Source organism: Salvelinus namaycush, chromosome 21 (assembly GCF_016432855.1).
Source record: "Salvelinus namaycush isolate Seneca chromosome 21, SaNama_1.0, whole genome shotgun sequence".
In the NCBI taxonomy this organism is placed as follows: Eukaryota; Metazoa; Chordata; class Actinopteri; order Salmoniformes; family Salmonidae; genus Salvelinus; species Salvelinus namaycush.
The window spans coordinates 54,809,540-54,825,321 of NC_052327.1; the positions used below are offsets into that span (position 1 = coordinate 54,809,540).

The 15,782-nt window shown below is 49.1% G+C and overlaps 1 protein-coding gene across 2 annotated transcripts in view; it reads left to right on the plus strand.

Moving 5' to 3' along the window:
- The first annotated feature begins 7,392 nt into the window (after positions 1–7,392).
- Positions 7,393–15,782, plus strand: part of pgghg (protein-glucosylgalactosylhydroxylysine glucosidase) — a 37,873-nt gene continuing 29,483 nt past the window's right edge. Inside the window, exon 1 of one of the 2 annotated variants that reach the window (XM_039017919.1) lies at positions 7,393–7,620. The gene's annotated coding sequence lies outside the window, so the exon portion shown is untranslated. The remainder of the gene's footprint in view (positions 7,621–15,782) is intronic. The other variant, XM_039017920.1, reaches the window with a different exon arrangement.

Consider the following 15,782-nt stretch of genomic DNA (forward strand, 5'->3'; position numbering starts at 1 on the left):
GTGCCGTCAAATGAAGTTCCCCCGTGCCGTCAAATGAAGTTTTTCCCTGCCGTCAAATGAAGTTTCTCCGTGCCGTCAAATGAAGTTCCTCCGTGCCGTCAAATGAAGTTCCTCCGTGCCGTCAAATGAAGTTCCCCCGTGCCGTCAAATGAAGTTCCCCCGTGCCGTCAAATGAAGTTCCCCGTGCCGTCAAATGAAGTTCCCCCGTGCCGTCAAATGAAGTTCCCCCGTGCCGTCAAATGAAGTTCCCCCGTGCCGTCAAATGAAGTTCCCCCGTGCCGTCAAATGAAGTTCCCCCGTGCCGTCAAATGAAGTTCCCCCGTGCCGTCAAATGAAGTTCCCCCGTGCCGTCAAATGAAGTTCCCCCGTGCCGTCAAATGAAGTTCCCCCGTGCCGTCAAATGAAGTTCCCCCGTGCCGTCAAATGAAGTTCCCCCGTGCCGTCAAATGAAGTTCCCCCGTGCCGTCAAATGAAGTTCCCCCGTGCCGTCAAATGAAGTTCCCCCGTGCCGTCAAATGAAGTTCCCCCGTGCCGTCAAATGAAGTTCCCCCGTGCCGTCAAATGAAGTTCCCCCGTGCCGTCAATGAAGTTCCCCCGTGCCGTCAAATGAAGTTCCCCCGTGCCGTCAAATGAAGTTCCCCCGTGCCGTCAAATGAAGTTCCCCCGTGCCGTCAAATGAAGTTCCCCCGTGCCGTCAAATGAAGTTCCCCCGTGCCGTCAAATGAAGTTCCCCCGTGCCGTCAAATGAAGTTCCCCCGTGCCGTCAAATGAAGTTCCCCCGTGCCGTCAAATGAAGTTCCCCCGTGCCGTCAAATGAAGTTCCCCCGTGCCGTCAAATGAAGTTCCCCCGTGCCGTCAAATGAAGTTCCCCCGTGCCGTCAAATGAAGTTCCCCCGTGCCGTCAAATGAAGTTTTTCCCCTGCCGTCAAATGAAGTTTCCCTGCCGTCAAATGAAGTTTCTCCGTGCCGTCAAATGAAGTTCCCCCGTGCCGTCAAATGAAGTTCCCCCGTGCCGTCAAATGAAGTTCCCCCGTGCCGTCAAATGAAGTTTCTCCGTGCCGTCAAATGAAGTTCCCCCGTGCCGTCAAATGAAGTTCCCCCGTGCCGTCAAATGAAGTTCCCCCGTGCCGTCAAATGAAGTTCCCCCGTGCCGTCAAATGAAGTTCCCCCGTGCCGTCAAATGAAGTTCCCCCGTGCCGTCAAATGAAGTTCCCCCGTGCCGTCAAATGAAGTTTCTCCGTGCCGTCAAATGAAGTTCCCCCGTGCCGTCAAATGAAGTTCCCCCGTGCCGTCAAATGAAGTTCCCCCGTGCCGTCAAATGAAGTTCCCCCGTGCCGTCAAATGAAGTTCCCCCGTGCCGTCAAATGAAGTTCCCCCGTGCCGTCAAATGAAGTTCCCCCGTGCCGTCAAATGAAGTTCCCCCGTGCCGTCAAATGAAGTTCCCCCGTGCCGTCAAATGAAGTTCCCCCGTGCCGTCAAATGAAGTTTCTCCGTGCCGTCAAATGAAGTTCCCCCGTGCCGTCAAATGAAGTTCCCCCGTGCCGTCAAATGAAGTTTCTCCGTGCCGTCAAATGAAGTTCCCCCGTGCCGTCAAATGAAGTTCCCCCGTGCCGTCAAATGAAGTTCCCCCGTGCCGTCAAATGAAGTTCCCCCGTGCCGTCAAATGAAGTTCCCCCGTGCCGTCAAATGAAGTTCCCCCGTGCCGTCAAATGAAGTTCCCCCGTGCCGTCAAATGAAGTTCCCCCGTGCCGTCAAATGAAGTTTCTCCGTGCCGTCAAATGAAGTTCCCCCGTGCCGTCAAATGAAGTTCCCCCGTGCCGTCAAATGAAGTTCCCCCGTGCCGTCAAATGAAGTTCCCCCGTGCCGTCAAATGAAGTTCCCCCGTGCCGTCAAATGAAGTTCCCCCGTGCCGTCAAATGAAGTTCCCCCGTGCCGTCAAATGAAGTTCCCCCGTGCCGTCAAATGAAGTTCCCCCGTGCCGTCAAATGAAGTTCCCCCGTGCCGTCAAATGAAGTTTCTCCGTGCCGTCAAATGAAGTTCCCCCGTGCCGTCAAATGAAGTTCCCCCGTGCCGTCAAATGAAGTTCCCCCGTGCCGTCAAATGAAGTTCCCCCGTGCCGTCAAATGAAGTTCCCCCGTGCCGTCAAATGAAGTTCCCCCGTGCCGTCAAATGAAGTTCCCCCGTGCCGTCAAATGAAGTTCCCCCGTGCCGTCAAATGAAGTTCCCCCGTGCCGTCAAATGAAGTTCCCCCGTGCCGTCAAATGAAGTTCCCCCGTGCCGTCAAATGAAGTTCCCCCGTGCCGTCAAATGAAGTTCCCCCGTGCCGTCAAATGAAGTTTTTCCCTGCCGTCAAATGAAGTTTCTCCGTGCCGTCAAATGAAGTTCCCCCGTGCCGTCAAATGAAGTTCCCCCGTGCCGTCAAATGAAGTTCCCCCGTGCCGTCAAATGAAGTTCCCCCGTGCCGTCAAATGAAGTTCCCCCGTGCCGTCAAATGAAGTTCCCCCGTGCCGTCAAATGAAGTTCCCCCGTGCCGTCAAATGAAGTTCCCCCGTGCCGTCAAATGAAGTTCCCCCGTGCCGTCAAATGAAGTTCCCCCGTGCCGTCAAATGAAGTTCCCCCGTGCCGTCAAATGAAGTTCCCCCGTGCCGTCAAATGAAGTTCCCCCGTGCCGTCAAATGAAGTTCCCCCGTGCCGTCAAATGAAGTTCCCCCGTGCCGTCAAATGAAGTTCCCCCGTGCCGTCAAATGAAGTTTTTCCCTGCCGTCAAATGAAGTTTCTCCGTGCCGTCAAATGAAGTTCCCCCGTGCCGTCAAATGAAGTTCCCCCGTGCCGTCAAATGAAGTTCCCCCGTGCCGTCAAATGAAGTTTCTCCGTGCCGTCAAATGAAGTTCCCCCGTGCCGTCAAATGAAGTTCCCCCGTGCCGTCAAATGAAGTTCCCCCGTGCCGTCAAATGAAGTTCCCCCGTGCCGTCAAATGAAGTTCCCCCGTGCCGTCAAATGAAGTTCCCCCGTGCCGTCAAATGAAGTTCCCCCGTGCCGTCAAATGAAGTTTCTCCGTGCCGTCAAATGAAGTTCCCCCGTGCCGTCAAATGAAGTTCCCCCGTGCCGTCAAATGAAGTTCCCCCGTGCCGTCAAATGAAGTTCCCCCGTGCCGTCAAATGAAGTTCCCCCGTGCCGTCAAATGAAGTTCCCCCGTGCCGTCAAATGAAGTTCCCCCGTGCCGTCAAATGAAGTTCCCCCGTGCCGTCAAATGAAGTTCCCCCGTGCCGTCAAATGAAGTTCCCCCGTGCCGTCAAATGAAGTTTCTCCGTGCCGTCAAATGAAGTTCCCCCGTGCCGTCAAATGAAGTTCCCCCGTGCCGTCAAATGAAGTTCTCCGTGCCGTCAAATGAAGTTCCCCCGTGCCGTCAAATGAAGTTCCCCCGTGCCGTCAAATGAAGTTCCCCCGTGCCGTCAAATGAAGTTCCCCCGTGCCGTCAAATGAAGTTCCCCCGTGCCGTCAAATGAAGTTCCCCCGTGCCGTCAAATGAAGTTCCCCCGTGCCGTCAAATGAAGTTCCCCCGTGCCGTCAAATGAAGTTCCCCCGTGCCGTCAAATGAAGTTCCCCCGTGCCGTCAAATGAAGTTCCCCCGTGCCGTCAAATGAAGTTCCCCCGTGCCGTCAAATGAAGTTCCCCCGTGCCGTCAAATGAAGTTCCCCCGTGCCGTCAAATGAAGTTCCCCCGTGCCGTCACTCACCCCTCATAGTCGCCATCATGAGGAAAGTGTTCTAAAATATACGCCGCCGGTACATGACGTCTGAAAATCAATTCCTTCAAAAAGCAGAGAGTGTTTTGACAAGCTCAGATGAACGGTTTACAGCAGCAGTGTCAGGCCCAGTCCTGGCCGTTCTGCGGCCTGAGGCAAAAAAACGACCAAATAAATACGTCCAAAAGTAGGAAGCGTCGGTCCGTGCTTACTGGGGTGTAGCCTACAGTATCAGCCCGCAATGGAATGTTACGAATGCCCATCCATCTGGTTGGCTTACCGTTTGTAAAACACCCCCAAAAAGACATACCGTACATGACCAAAAGTACGTGGACACCTGCTCTTCAAACATCTCATTCCAAAATCATGGGCATTAATATGGAGTTAGTCCCTCCTTTGCTGCTATAACAGCCTCCACTCTTCAGGGAAGGCATTAATATGGAGTTGGTCCCCCCTTTGCTGCTATAACAGCCTCCACTCTTCAGGGAAGTCATTAATATGGAGTTGGTCCCTCCTTTGCTGCTATAACAGCCTCCACTCTTCAGGGAAGGCATTAATATGGAGTTGGTCCCCCCTTTTGCTGCTATAACAGCCTCCACTCTTCAGGGAAGGCATTAATATGGAGTTGGTCCCCCCTTTGCTGCTATAACAGCCTCCACTCTTCAGGGAAGGCATTAATATGGAGTTGGTCCCCCCTTTTGCTGCTATAACAGCCTCCACTCTTCAGGGAAGGCATTAATATGGAGTTGGTCCCCCCTTTGCTGCTATAACAGCCTCCACTCTTCTGGGAAGGCATTAATATGGAGTTGGTCCCCCCTTCGCTGCTATAACAGCCTCCACTCTTCAGGGAAGGCATTAATATGGAGCTGGTCCCCCTTTTGCTGCTATAACAGCCTCCACTCTTCTGGGAAGGCATTAATATGGAGTTGGTCCCCCCTTCGCTGCTATAACAGCCTCCCCTCTTCTGGGAAGGCATTAATATGGAGTTGGTCCCCCCCTTTGCTGCTATAACAGCCTCCACTCTTCAGGGAAGGCATTAATATGGAGTTGGTCCCCCCTTTGCTGCTATAACAGCCTCCACTCTTCAGGGAAGGCTTTCCACTAGATGGTGGAACATTGCTGCGGGGGGAGTATCTCCTTCCATTCAGCCACAAAAGCATTAGTGAGTTCGGGCACTGATGTTGGGCGATTAGGCCTGGCTCGCAGTCGGCGTTCCAATTCATCCCAAAGGTGTTCGATTGGGGTTGAGGTCAGGGCTCTGTGCAGGCCAGTCAAGTTCTTCCACACCGATCTCGACAAACCATTTCTGTATGGACCTCGCTTTATGTACGGCGCATTGTAATGCTGAAACAGCAAAGGACCACCTTCCTCAAAGGCTTCCTAATATTTATATATTTCTTTATTCCATTTTACTTTAGATGTGTGTGTGTATTGTTGTGAATTGTTAGATATTACTGCACTGTTGGAGCTAGGAACACTACACCCTCAATAACATCTGCTAAATATGTGTATGTGACCAATCAAATTGTTGCCACAAAGTTGGAAGCACAGAATCATCTAGAATGTCATTGTATGCTGTAGTGTTGAGATTTCCCTTCACTGGAACAAAGGGGGCTCGAAATATGAAAAACAGCACCAGACCATTATTCCTCCTCCACCAAACTTTACAGTTGGCACTATGCATTGGGGCAGGTAGCGTTCTCCTGGCATCCGCCAAATCCAGATTCGGTTCGTCGGACTGCCAGATGGTGAATCGGGATTCATCACTCCAGAGAACACGCTTCCATGCAACCAGAGTCCAATGGCGGCGAGCTTTACACCACTCCAGCCGACGCTTGGCATTGCATATGGTGATCTTAGGCTTGTGTGAGGCTGCTCGGGCCATGGAAACAAAAAAGACCAGTGTGTTTCATGAAGCTCCAGACGAACAGTTGTTGTGCTGACGTTGCTTCCAGAGGCAGTTTGGAACTCTGTAGTGAGTGTTGCAACTGAGGACAGACGATTTTTACGCGGTTCAGCACTCGACGATCCCGTTCTGTGAAGCTTGTGTGGCCTACCACTTCGCGGCTGAGCCGTTGTTGCTCCTAGACGTTTCCACTTCACAATAACAGGACTTACAGTTGACCGGGGGCAGCTCTAGCAGGGCAGACATTTGACGAACTTGTTGGAAAGGTGACATCCCTTTGACGGTGCCACGTTGAAAGTCACTGAGCTCTTCAGTAAGGCCATTCCACTGACAATGTTTGTCTATGGAGATTGCATGGATGTGATGCAGCTGTCAGCAATGGGTGTGGCTGAAATAGCCGAATCCACTAATGTGAAGGGGTGTCCACATACTTTTGTATACATAGTGTAAGATTATGTTTGTAGATGAGTACAGCAAGCTAGAGGTAAGGCTGATCTTTGGTTAAATTTGGACCAACAAAAAAAATACGTCCACGACGGACGGACCTGATCTCGCCTACAATTCGAAGTCTGTGGACGTTGCGTGCTGAGTTGGATGCAAGTCGATGGTACCTAAATGAGCATTTTCAAAATCATGTCCAAATTATCTACAAGTAACTTCATTAAGTTACACAGTCAATTTTTTTTATTAACTTTAGGATGATTTAGCACAAAAATGTGAATAGGGACCTTACATCAAAACCTCGTCATCGTGAGGATATTAAATAGTGATGCCAATTGTGCAATGCCAATTTTTTCAGTATTTGATTTAATTAAAATAAGATACCTAGATTTGAGCTTTTAAGAGTTAATAAATGGAAAAATGTCCAAATAAAAATGATACTATAGATTTTTACACACTGATCTTCTGGGGCCTGGGGGAAGGGCCCAGAAGTTACCCCAGCAATTAGGGGAAAATACAAATTTTAAAAAACAAAAACAATATTTAATTAAACAACTAAAAAAAAGTAGCCACTTGTTTCCCTTAATAGTTTGTTTTCCTGCATGACCATCATCCACATACCTTATTTATTTTTTTACCAAACTTTGCTTGTTTGCGTCAGCAGTTGGACATTGTTCTGGGGGGGGGGGCTAGTTGTCCCTGACATAGACTACTAGCGTATTAGGATCCTATCAAAATGCATTTAAATGACGATCTGACTTCGATATATCAATGCCTATAATGTGCGCAGTACAATAACCTATGTATTGCAGTTTTTCCTGTAGAAACTTGGCATGCATGATGTCTTTATGAAGATGTCCTAGATTAGGCCAAACATCGCTGCGAGGGCTCGGTGCGGCTGAGAGGTGGTTTACCATCTAAATGTTCACAAAAAATCAGGGGTCCATTTCCATCCCTTAGAAACCCAATCCAACTCATCTAAATCCAATCCGTATTCTAGGAATCCTGTCCAGGTTTGTCCGTTGACCAGCCTTGATATGGTCGTCACTAGTTACCACAGCCACAAAGTCACGCCCGGCCCATTTCTTCAAATTTCAAAATGTGATTTAAAACCTAACCTTAACCACACTGCTAACCTTATGCCTAACTTTAACCTTAAATTAAGACCAAAAAAAACAAAGTTTTTATGAATTTGTACGATATTGCCCATTTTGACTTTGTGTCTGTGGTAACTAGTGGAACCCCTCGCTATGCCTCCTCCCCCTTCATAGTTCCATACCGGAGGGTAACCTACATTTTGTTTTCTTCTATACAGTTTGGAAGAAGAACTGGCAGTACCTTTAGGATTTTCTTTTCAACTAAATACAAGTTTGGGGCTCGGGAAGATCAATACTTCGTTTAGTTCCAGATATTTGTTCTATTCATGTGAGACATTTTACCTGTTTATTTTACATTTGTTTCTTATTCTTCACTTATTTTCTGCATTCCTTTCATACCCGGTAACGGCGGATGCCCCCCTTCTTCTCACGTGAGTGTGCGACGGTTCCCCGGTCAGAAATATCAAGGAATTGTTGAGAATTACTGCGGTCTGTAGACAGCAACAGTTTTCACATGAAAAGAGACCGACGCTGACCAGAGTTGCGTTTAAGACTTGTTGCTCCTCGGTATTTAACGGGTCGCCATGAACTTTTTTTTGCCGTTATCATCTTCTCATCATTCCTTACGGTTTACTTTCTCGAGATCATGAGATTAATTCACTATGTCATGCTGCTCTTTGTGTTTTGGTGAGGGGATCTACTTTTTCTACTGGCGTGTGTTTTAACACACGTATGACACATCACATGTCAGGAGGAGTGCTTGTCACATTGGTTTTCACTCGTTAGAACTGCAGTGGTTTCAGTGAACATTTCAGTTCCTGGCTTTCAGGACATTTCAGTTGATCTAGAGCAGTGGTTTCAGATCAATACTATTACACTATACAGTTACAGTATGACACTTGACTAATGCATGTTTCTCTTTTGTTTTTTCGCTGTAGTTTTCTCTCTTTGATAAACTATAGGCTCTACTATTCTCATTTACTTATACCCAAACTGTCCCTTGTGTGGTAAGTATATATGAAATATAAATTAATATATGATATATCAAATATATCAAACAAATATATCAAATATATATATTTTAACGTTTATCTTAATAGTAGGAAACACCATTTTGCAGCTGACGGCTGACTTGTAGCATACAGAAGCTCACAAACAATAATAATATAATACATCAATAAGTAATTAAACAACGGGTTAAAATGCTAAATGGAAGTTGGGCCTACTGCAGTCTGGGTAGGACAGTAGAGCATTGGGCTGTTGTAATACCTGTCAGTCTGGGTAGGACAGTAGAGCATTGGGCTGTTGTAATACCTGTCAGTCTGGGTAGGACAGTAGAGCACTGGGCTGTTGTAATACCTGTCAGTCTGGGTAGGACAGTAGAGCACTGGGCTGTTGTAATACCTGTCAGTCTGGGTAGGACAGTAGAGCACTGGGCTGTTGTAATACCTGTCAGTCTGGGTAGGACAGTAGAGCACTGGGCTGTTGTAATACCTGTCAGTCTGGGTAGGACAGTAGAGCATTGGGCTGTTGTAATACCTGTCAGTCTGGGTAGGACAGTAGAGCATTGGGCTGTTGTAATACCTGTCAGTCTGGGTAGGACAGTAGAGCATTGGGCTGTTGTAATACCTGTCAGTCTGGGTAGGACAGTAGAGCATTGGGCTGTTGTAATACCTGTCAGTCTGGGTAGGACAGTAGAGCATTGGGCTGTTGTAATACCTGTCAGTCTGGGTAGGACAGTAGAGCATTGGGCTGTTGTAATACCTGTCAGTCTGGGTAGGACAGTAGAGCACTGGGCTGTTGTAATACCTGTCTGTCTGGGTAGGACAGTAGAGCACTGGGCTGTTGTAATACCTGTCTGTCTGGGTAGGACAGTAGAGCATTGGGCTGTAATACCTGTCAGTCTGGGTAGGACAGTAGAGCATTGGGCTGTAATACCTGTCAGTCTGGGTAGGACAGTAGAGCACTAGGCTGTAATACCTGTCAGTCTGGGTTGGACAGTAGAGCATTGGGCTGTTGTAATACCTGTCAGTCTGGGTAGGACAGTAGAGCACTGGGCTGTTGTAATACCTGTCAGTCTGGGTAGGACAGTAGAGCACTGGGCTGTTGTAATACCTGTCAGTCTGGGTTGGACAGTAGAGCACTGGGCTGTTGTAATACCTGTCAGTCTGGGTTGGACAGTAGAGCATTGGGCTGTAATACCTGTCAGTCTGGGTAGGACAGTAGAGCACTGGGCTGTTGTAATACCTGTCAGTCTGGGTAGGACAGTAGAGCACTGGGCTGTTGTAATACCTGTCTGTCTGGGTAGGACAGTAGAGCACTGGGCTGTTGTAATACCTGTCTGTCTGGGTAGGACAGTAGAGCACTGGGCTGTTGTAATACCTGTCAGTCTGGGTAGGACAGTAGAGCATTGGGCTGTTGTAATACCTGTCAGTCTGGGTAGGACAGTAGAGCACTGGGCTGTTGTAATACCTGTCAGTCTGGGTAGGACAGTAGAGCATTGGGCTGTTGTAATACCTGTCAGTCTGGGTAGGACAGTAGAGCACTGGGCTGTTGTAATACCTGTCAGTCTGGGTAGGACAGTAGAGCACTGGGCTGTTGTAATACCTGTCAGTCTGGGTAGGACAGTAGAGCATTGGGCTGTTGTAATACCTGTCAGTCTGGGTAGGACAGTAGAGCACTGGGCTGTTGTAATACCTGTCAGTCTGGGTAGGACAGTAGAGCACTGGGCTGTAATACCTGTCAGTCTGGGTAGGACAGTAGAGCATTGGGCTGTAATACCTGTCAGTCTGGGTAGGACAGTAGAGCACTGGGCTGTTGTAATACCTGTCAGTCTGGGTAGGACAGTAGAGCACTGGGCTGTTGTAATACCTGTCTGTCTGGGTAGGACAGTAGAGCATTGGGCTGTTGTAATACCTGTCTGTCTGGGTAGGACAGTAGAGCATTGGGCTGTTGTAATACCTGTCAGTCTGGGTAGGACAGTAGAGCATTGGGCTGTTGTAATACCTGTCAGTCTGGGTAGAGCATTGGGCTGTTGTAATACCTGTCCGTCTGGGTAGGACAGTAGAGCACTGGGCTGTTGTAATACCTGTCAGTCTGGGTAGGACAGTAGAGCATTGGGCTGTTGTAATACCTGTCAGTCTGGGTAGGACAGTAGAGCATTGGGCTGTTGTAATACCTGTCAGTCTGGGTAGGACAGTAGAGCATTGGGCTGTTGTAATACCTGTCTGTCTGGGTAGGACAATAGAGCATTGGGCTGTTGTAATACCTGTCAGTCTGGGTAGGACAGTAGAGCATTGGGCTGTTGTAATACCTGTCAGTCTGGGTAGGACAGTAGAGCACTGGGCTGTTGTAATACCTGTCTGTCTGGGTAGGACAATAGAGCATTGGGCTGTTGTAATACCTGTCAGTCTGGGTAGGACAGTAGAGAATTGGGCTGTTGTAATACCTGTCAGTCTGGGTAGGACAGTAGAGCACTGGGCTGTTGTAATACCTGTCAGTCTGGGTAGGACAATAGAGCATTGGGCTGTTGTAATACCTGTCAGTCTGGGTAGGACAGTAGAGCATTGGGCTGTTGTAATACCTGTCAGTCTGGGTAGGACAGTAGAGCATTGGGCTGTTGTAATACCTGTCAGTCTGGGTAGGACAGTAGAGCACTGGGCTGTTGTAATACCTGTCAGTCTGGGTAGGACAGTAGAGCACTGGGCTGTTGTAATACCTGTCTGTCTGGGTAGGACAGTAGAGCATTGGGCTGTTGTAATACCTGTCAGTCTGGGTAGGACAGTAGAGCATTGGGCTGTTGTAATACCTGTCAGTCTGGGTAGGACAGTAGAGCATTGGGCTGTAATACCTGTCAGTCTGGGTAGGACAGTAGAGCATTGGGCTCTTGTAATACCTGTCAGTCTGGGTAGGACAGTAGAGCACTAGGCTGTAATACCTGTCAGTCTGGGTTGGACAGTAGAGCATTGGGCTGTTGTAATACCTGTCAGACTGGGTAGGACAGTAGAGCTCTGGGCTGTTGTAATACCTGTCAGTCTGGGTAGGACAGTAGAGCATTGGGCTGTTGTAATACCTGTCAGTCTGGGTAGGACAGTAGAGCATTGGGCTGTTGTAATACCTGTCAGTCTGGGTAGGACAGTAGAGCACTGGGCTGTTGTAATACCTGTCTCTCTGGGTAGGACAGTAGAGCATTGGGCTGTTGTAATACCTGTCCGTCTGGGTAGGACAGTAGAGCATTGGGCTGTTGTAATACCTGTCAGTCTGGGTAGGACAGTAGAGCACTGGGCTGTTGTAATACCTGTCAGTCTGGGTAGGACAGTAGAGCACTGGGCTGTTGTAATACCTGTCAGTCTGGGTAGGACAGTAGAGTATTGGGCTGTTGTAATACCTGTCAGTCTGGGTAGGACAGTAGAGTATTGGGCTGTTGTAATACCTGTCAGTCTGGGTAGGACAGTAGAGCACTGGGCTGTAATACCTGTCAGTCTGGGTAGGACAGTAGAGCATTGGGCTGTTGTAATACCTGTCAGTCTGGGTAGCACAGTAGAGCATTGGGCTGTTGTAATACCTGTCAGTCTGGGTAGCACAGTAGAGCATTGGGCTGTTGTAATACCTGTCAGTCTGGGTAGGACAGTAGAGCATTGGGCTGTTGTAATACCTGTCTGTCTGGGTAGGACAGTAGAGCATTGGGCTGTTGTAATACCTGTCAGTCTGGGTAGGACAGTAGAGCATTGGGCTGTTGTAATACCTGTCTGTCTGGGTAGGACAGTAGAGCATTGGGCTGTTGTAATACCTGTCAGTCTGGGTAGGACAATAGAGCATTGGGCTGTAATACCTGTCAGTCTGGGTAGGACAGTAGAGCATTGGGCTGTTGTAATACCTGTCAGTCTGGGTAGGACAGTAGAGCACTGGGCTGTTGTAATACCTGTCCGTCTGGGTAGGACAGTAGAGCATTGGGCTGTAATACCTGTCCGTCTGGGTAGGACAGTAGAGCACTGGGCTGTTGTAATACCTGTCAGTCTGGGTAGGACAGTAGAGCATTGGGCTGTTGTAATACCTGTCCGTCTGGGTAGGACAGTAGAGCATTGGGCTGTTGTAATACCTGTCAGTCTGGGTAGGACAGTAGAGCATTGGGCTGTTGTAATACCTGTCAGTCTGGGTAGGACAGTAGAGCATTGGGCTGTTGTAATACCTGTCAGTCTGGGTAGGACAGTAGAGCATTGGGCTGTTGTAATACCTGTCTGTCTGGGTAGTACAGTAGAGCATTGGGCTGTTGTAATACCTGTCAGTCTGGGTAGGACAGTAGAGCACTGGGCTGTAATACCTGTCAGTCTGGGTAGGACAGTAGAGCACTGGGCTGTAATACCTGTCAGTCTGGGTAGGACAGTAGAGCATTGGGCTGTTGTAATACCTGTCTGTCTGGGTAGGACAGTAGAGCATTGGGCTGTTGTAATACCTGTCTGTCTGGGTAGGACAATAGAGCATTGGGCTGTTGTAATACCTGTCTATCTGGGTAGGACAATAGAGCATTGGGCTGTTGTAATACCTGTCTGTCTGGGTAGGACAGTAGAGCATTGGGCTGTTGTAATACCTGTCTGTCTGGGTAGGACAGTAGAGCATTGGGCTGTTGTAATACCTGTCTGTCTGGGTAGGACAGTAGAGCATTGGGCTGTTGTAATACCTGTCAGTCTGGGTAGGACAGTAGAGCATTGGGCTGTTGTAATACCTGTCTGTCTGGGTAGTACAGTAGAGCATTGGGCTGTTGTAATACCTGTCAGTCTGGGTAGGACAGTAGAGCACTGGGCTGTAATACCTGTCAGTCTGGGTAGGACAGTAGAGCACTGGGCTGTAATACCTGTCAGTCTGGGTAGGACAGTAGAGCATTGGGCTGTTGTAATACCTGTCTGTCTGGGTAGGACAGTAGAGCATTGGGCTGTTGTAATACCTGTCTGTCTGGGTAGGACAATAGAGCATTGGGCTGTTGTAATACCTGTCTATCTGGGTAGGACAATAGAGCATTGGGCTGTTGTAATACCTGTCTGTCTGGGTAGGACAGTAGAGCATTGGGCTGTTGTAATACCTGTCTGTCTGGGTAGGACAGTAGAGCATTGGGCTGTTGTAATACCTGTCTGTCTGGGTAGGACAGTAGAGCATTGGGCTGTTGTAATACCTGTCAGTCTGGGTAGGACAGTAGAGCATTGGGCTGTTGTAATACCTGTCAGTCTGGGTAGGACAGTAGAGCATTGGGCTGTTGTAATACCTGTCAGTCTGGGTAGGACAGTAGAGCACTGGGCTGTTGTAATACCTGTCAGTCTGGGTAGGACAGTAGAGCACTGGGCTGTAATACCTGTCAGTCTGGGTAGGACAGTAGAGCATTGGGCTGCTGTAATACCTGTCAGTCTGGGTAGGACAGTAGAGCACTGGGCTGTAATACCTGTCTGTCTGGGTAGGACAGTAGAGCACTGGGCTGTTGTAATACCTGTCAGTTTGGGTAGGACAGTAGAGCACTGGGCTGTTGTAATACCTGTCAGTTTGGGTAGGACAGTAGAGCACTGGGCTGTTGTAATACCTGTCAGTCTGGGTAGGACAGTAGAGCACTGGGCTGTTGTAATACCTGTCAGTCTGGGTAGGGCAGTAGAGCATTGGGCTGTTGTAATACCTGTCAGTCTGGGTAGGGCAGTAGAGCATTGGGCTGTTGTAATACCTGTCAGTCTGGGTAGGACAGTAGAGCATTGGGCTGTTGTAATACCTGTCAGTCTGGGTAGGACAGTAGAGCACTGGGCTGTTGTAATACCTGTCAGTCTGGGTAGGACAGTAGAGCACTGGGCTGTTGTAATACCTGTCAGTCTGGGTAGGACAGTAGAGCACTGGGCTGTTGTAATACCTGTCAGTCTGGGTAGGACAGTAGAGCACTGGGCTGTTGTAATACCTGTCAGTCTGGGTAGGGCAGTAGAGCACTGGGCTGTTGTAATACCTGTCAGTCTGGGTAGGGCAGTAGAGCATTGGGCTGTTGTAATACCTGTCAGTCTGGGTAGGACAGTAGAGCATTGGGCTGTTGTAATACCTGTCAGTCTGGGTAGGACAGTAGAGCACTGGGCTGTTGTAATACCTGTCAGTCTGGGTAGGGCAGTAGAGCATTGGGCTGTTGTAATACCTGTCAGTCTGGGTAGGGCAGTAGAGCATTGGGCTGTTGTAATACCTGTCAGTCTGGGTAGGACAGTAGAGCACTGGGCTGTTGTAATACCTGTCAGTCTAGGTAGGACAGTAGAGCACTGGGCTGTAATACCTGTCAGTCTGGGTAGGACAGTAGAGCATTGGGCTGTAATACCTGTCAGTCTGGGTAGGACAGTAGAGCATTGGGCTGTTGTAATACCTGTCAGTCTGGGTAGGACAGTAGAGCATTGGGCTGTTGTAATACCTGTCAGTCTGGGTAGGACAGTAGAGCATTGGGCTGTTGTAATACCTGTCAGTCTGGGTAGGACAGTAGAGCATTGGGCTGTTGTAATACCTGTCAGTCTGGGTAGGACAGTAGAGCATTGGGCTGTTGTAATACCTGTCAGTCTGGGTAGGACAGTAGAGCACTGGGCTGTTGTAATACCTGTCAGTCTGGGTAGGACAATAGAGCATTGGGCTGTTGTAATACCTGTCAGTCTGGGTAGGACAGTAGAGCATTGGGCTGTTGTAATACCTGCCAGTCTGGGTAGGACAGTAGAGCATTGGGCTGCTGTAATACCTGTCAGTCTGGGTAGGACAGTAGAGCACTGGGCTGTAATACCTGTCTGTCTGGGTAGGACAGTAGAGCATTGGGCTGTTGTAATACCTGTCTGTCTGGGTAGGACAGTAGAGCATTGGGCTGTTGTAATACCTGTCTGTCTGGGTAGGACAGTAGAGCATTGGGCTGTTGTAATACCTGTCAGTCTGGGTAGGACAGTAGAGCATTGGGCTGTTGTAATACCTGTCAGTCTGGGTAGGACAGTAGAGCATTGGGCTGTTGTAATACCTGTCAGTCTGGGTAGGACAGTAGAGCATTGGGCTGTTGTAATACCTGTCAGTCTGGGTAGGACAGTAGAGCACTGGGCTGTTGTAATACCTGTCAGTCTGGGTAGGACAGTAGAGCACTGGGCTGTTGTAATACCTGTCAGTCTGGGTAGGACAGTAGAGCACTGGGCTGTTGTAATACCTGTCAGTCTGGGTAGGACAGTAGAGCACTGGGCTGTTGTAATACCTGTCAGTCTGGGTAGGACAGTAGAGCACTGGGCTGTTGTAATACCTGTCAGTCTGGGTAGGACAGTAGAGCACTGGGCTGTTGTAATACCTGTCAGTCTGGGTAGGACAGTAGAGCACTGGGCTGTTGTAATACCTGTCAGTCTGGGTAGGACAGTAGAGCACTGGGCTGTTGTAATACCTGTCAGTCTGGGTAGGACAGTAGAGCACTGGGCTGTTGTAATACCTGTCAGTCTGGGTAGGACAGTAGAGCATTGGGCTGTTGTAATACCTGTCAGTCTGGGTAAGACAGTAGAGCACTGGGCTGTTGTAATACCTGTCAGTCTGGGTAGGACAGTAGAGCATTGGGCTGTAATACCTGTCAGTCTGGGTA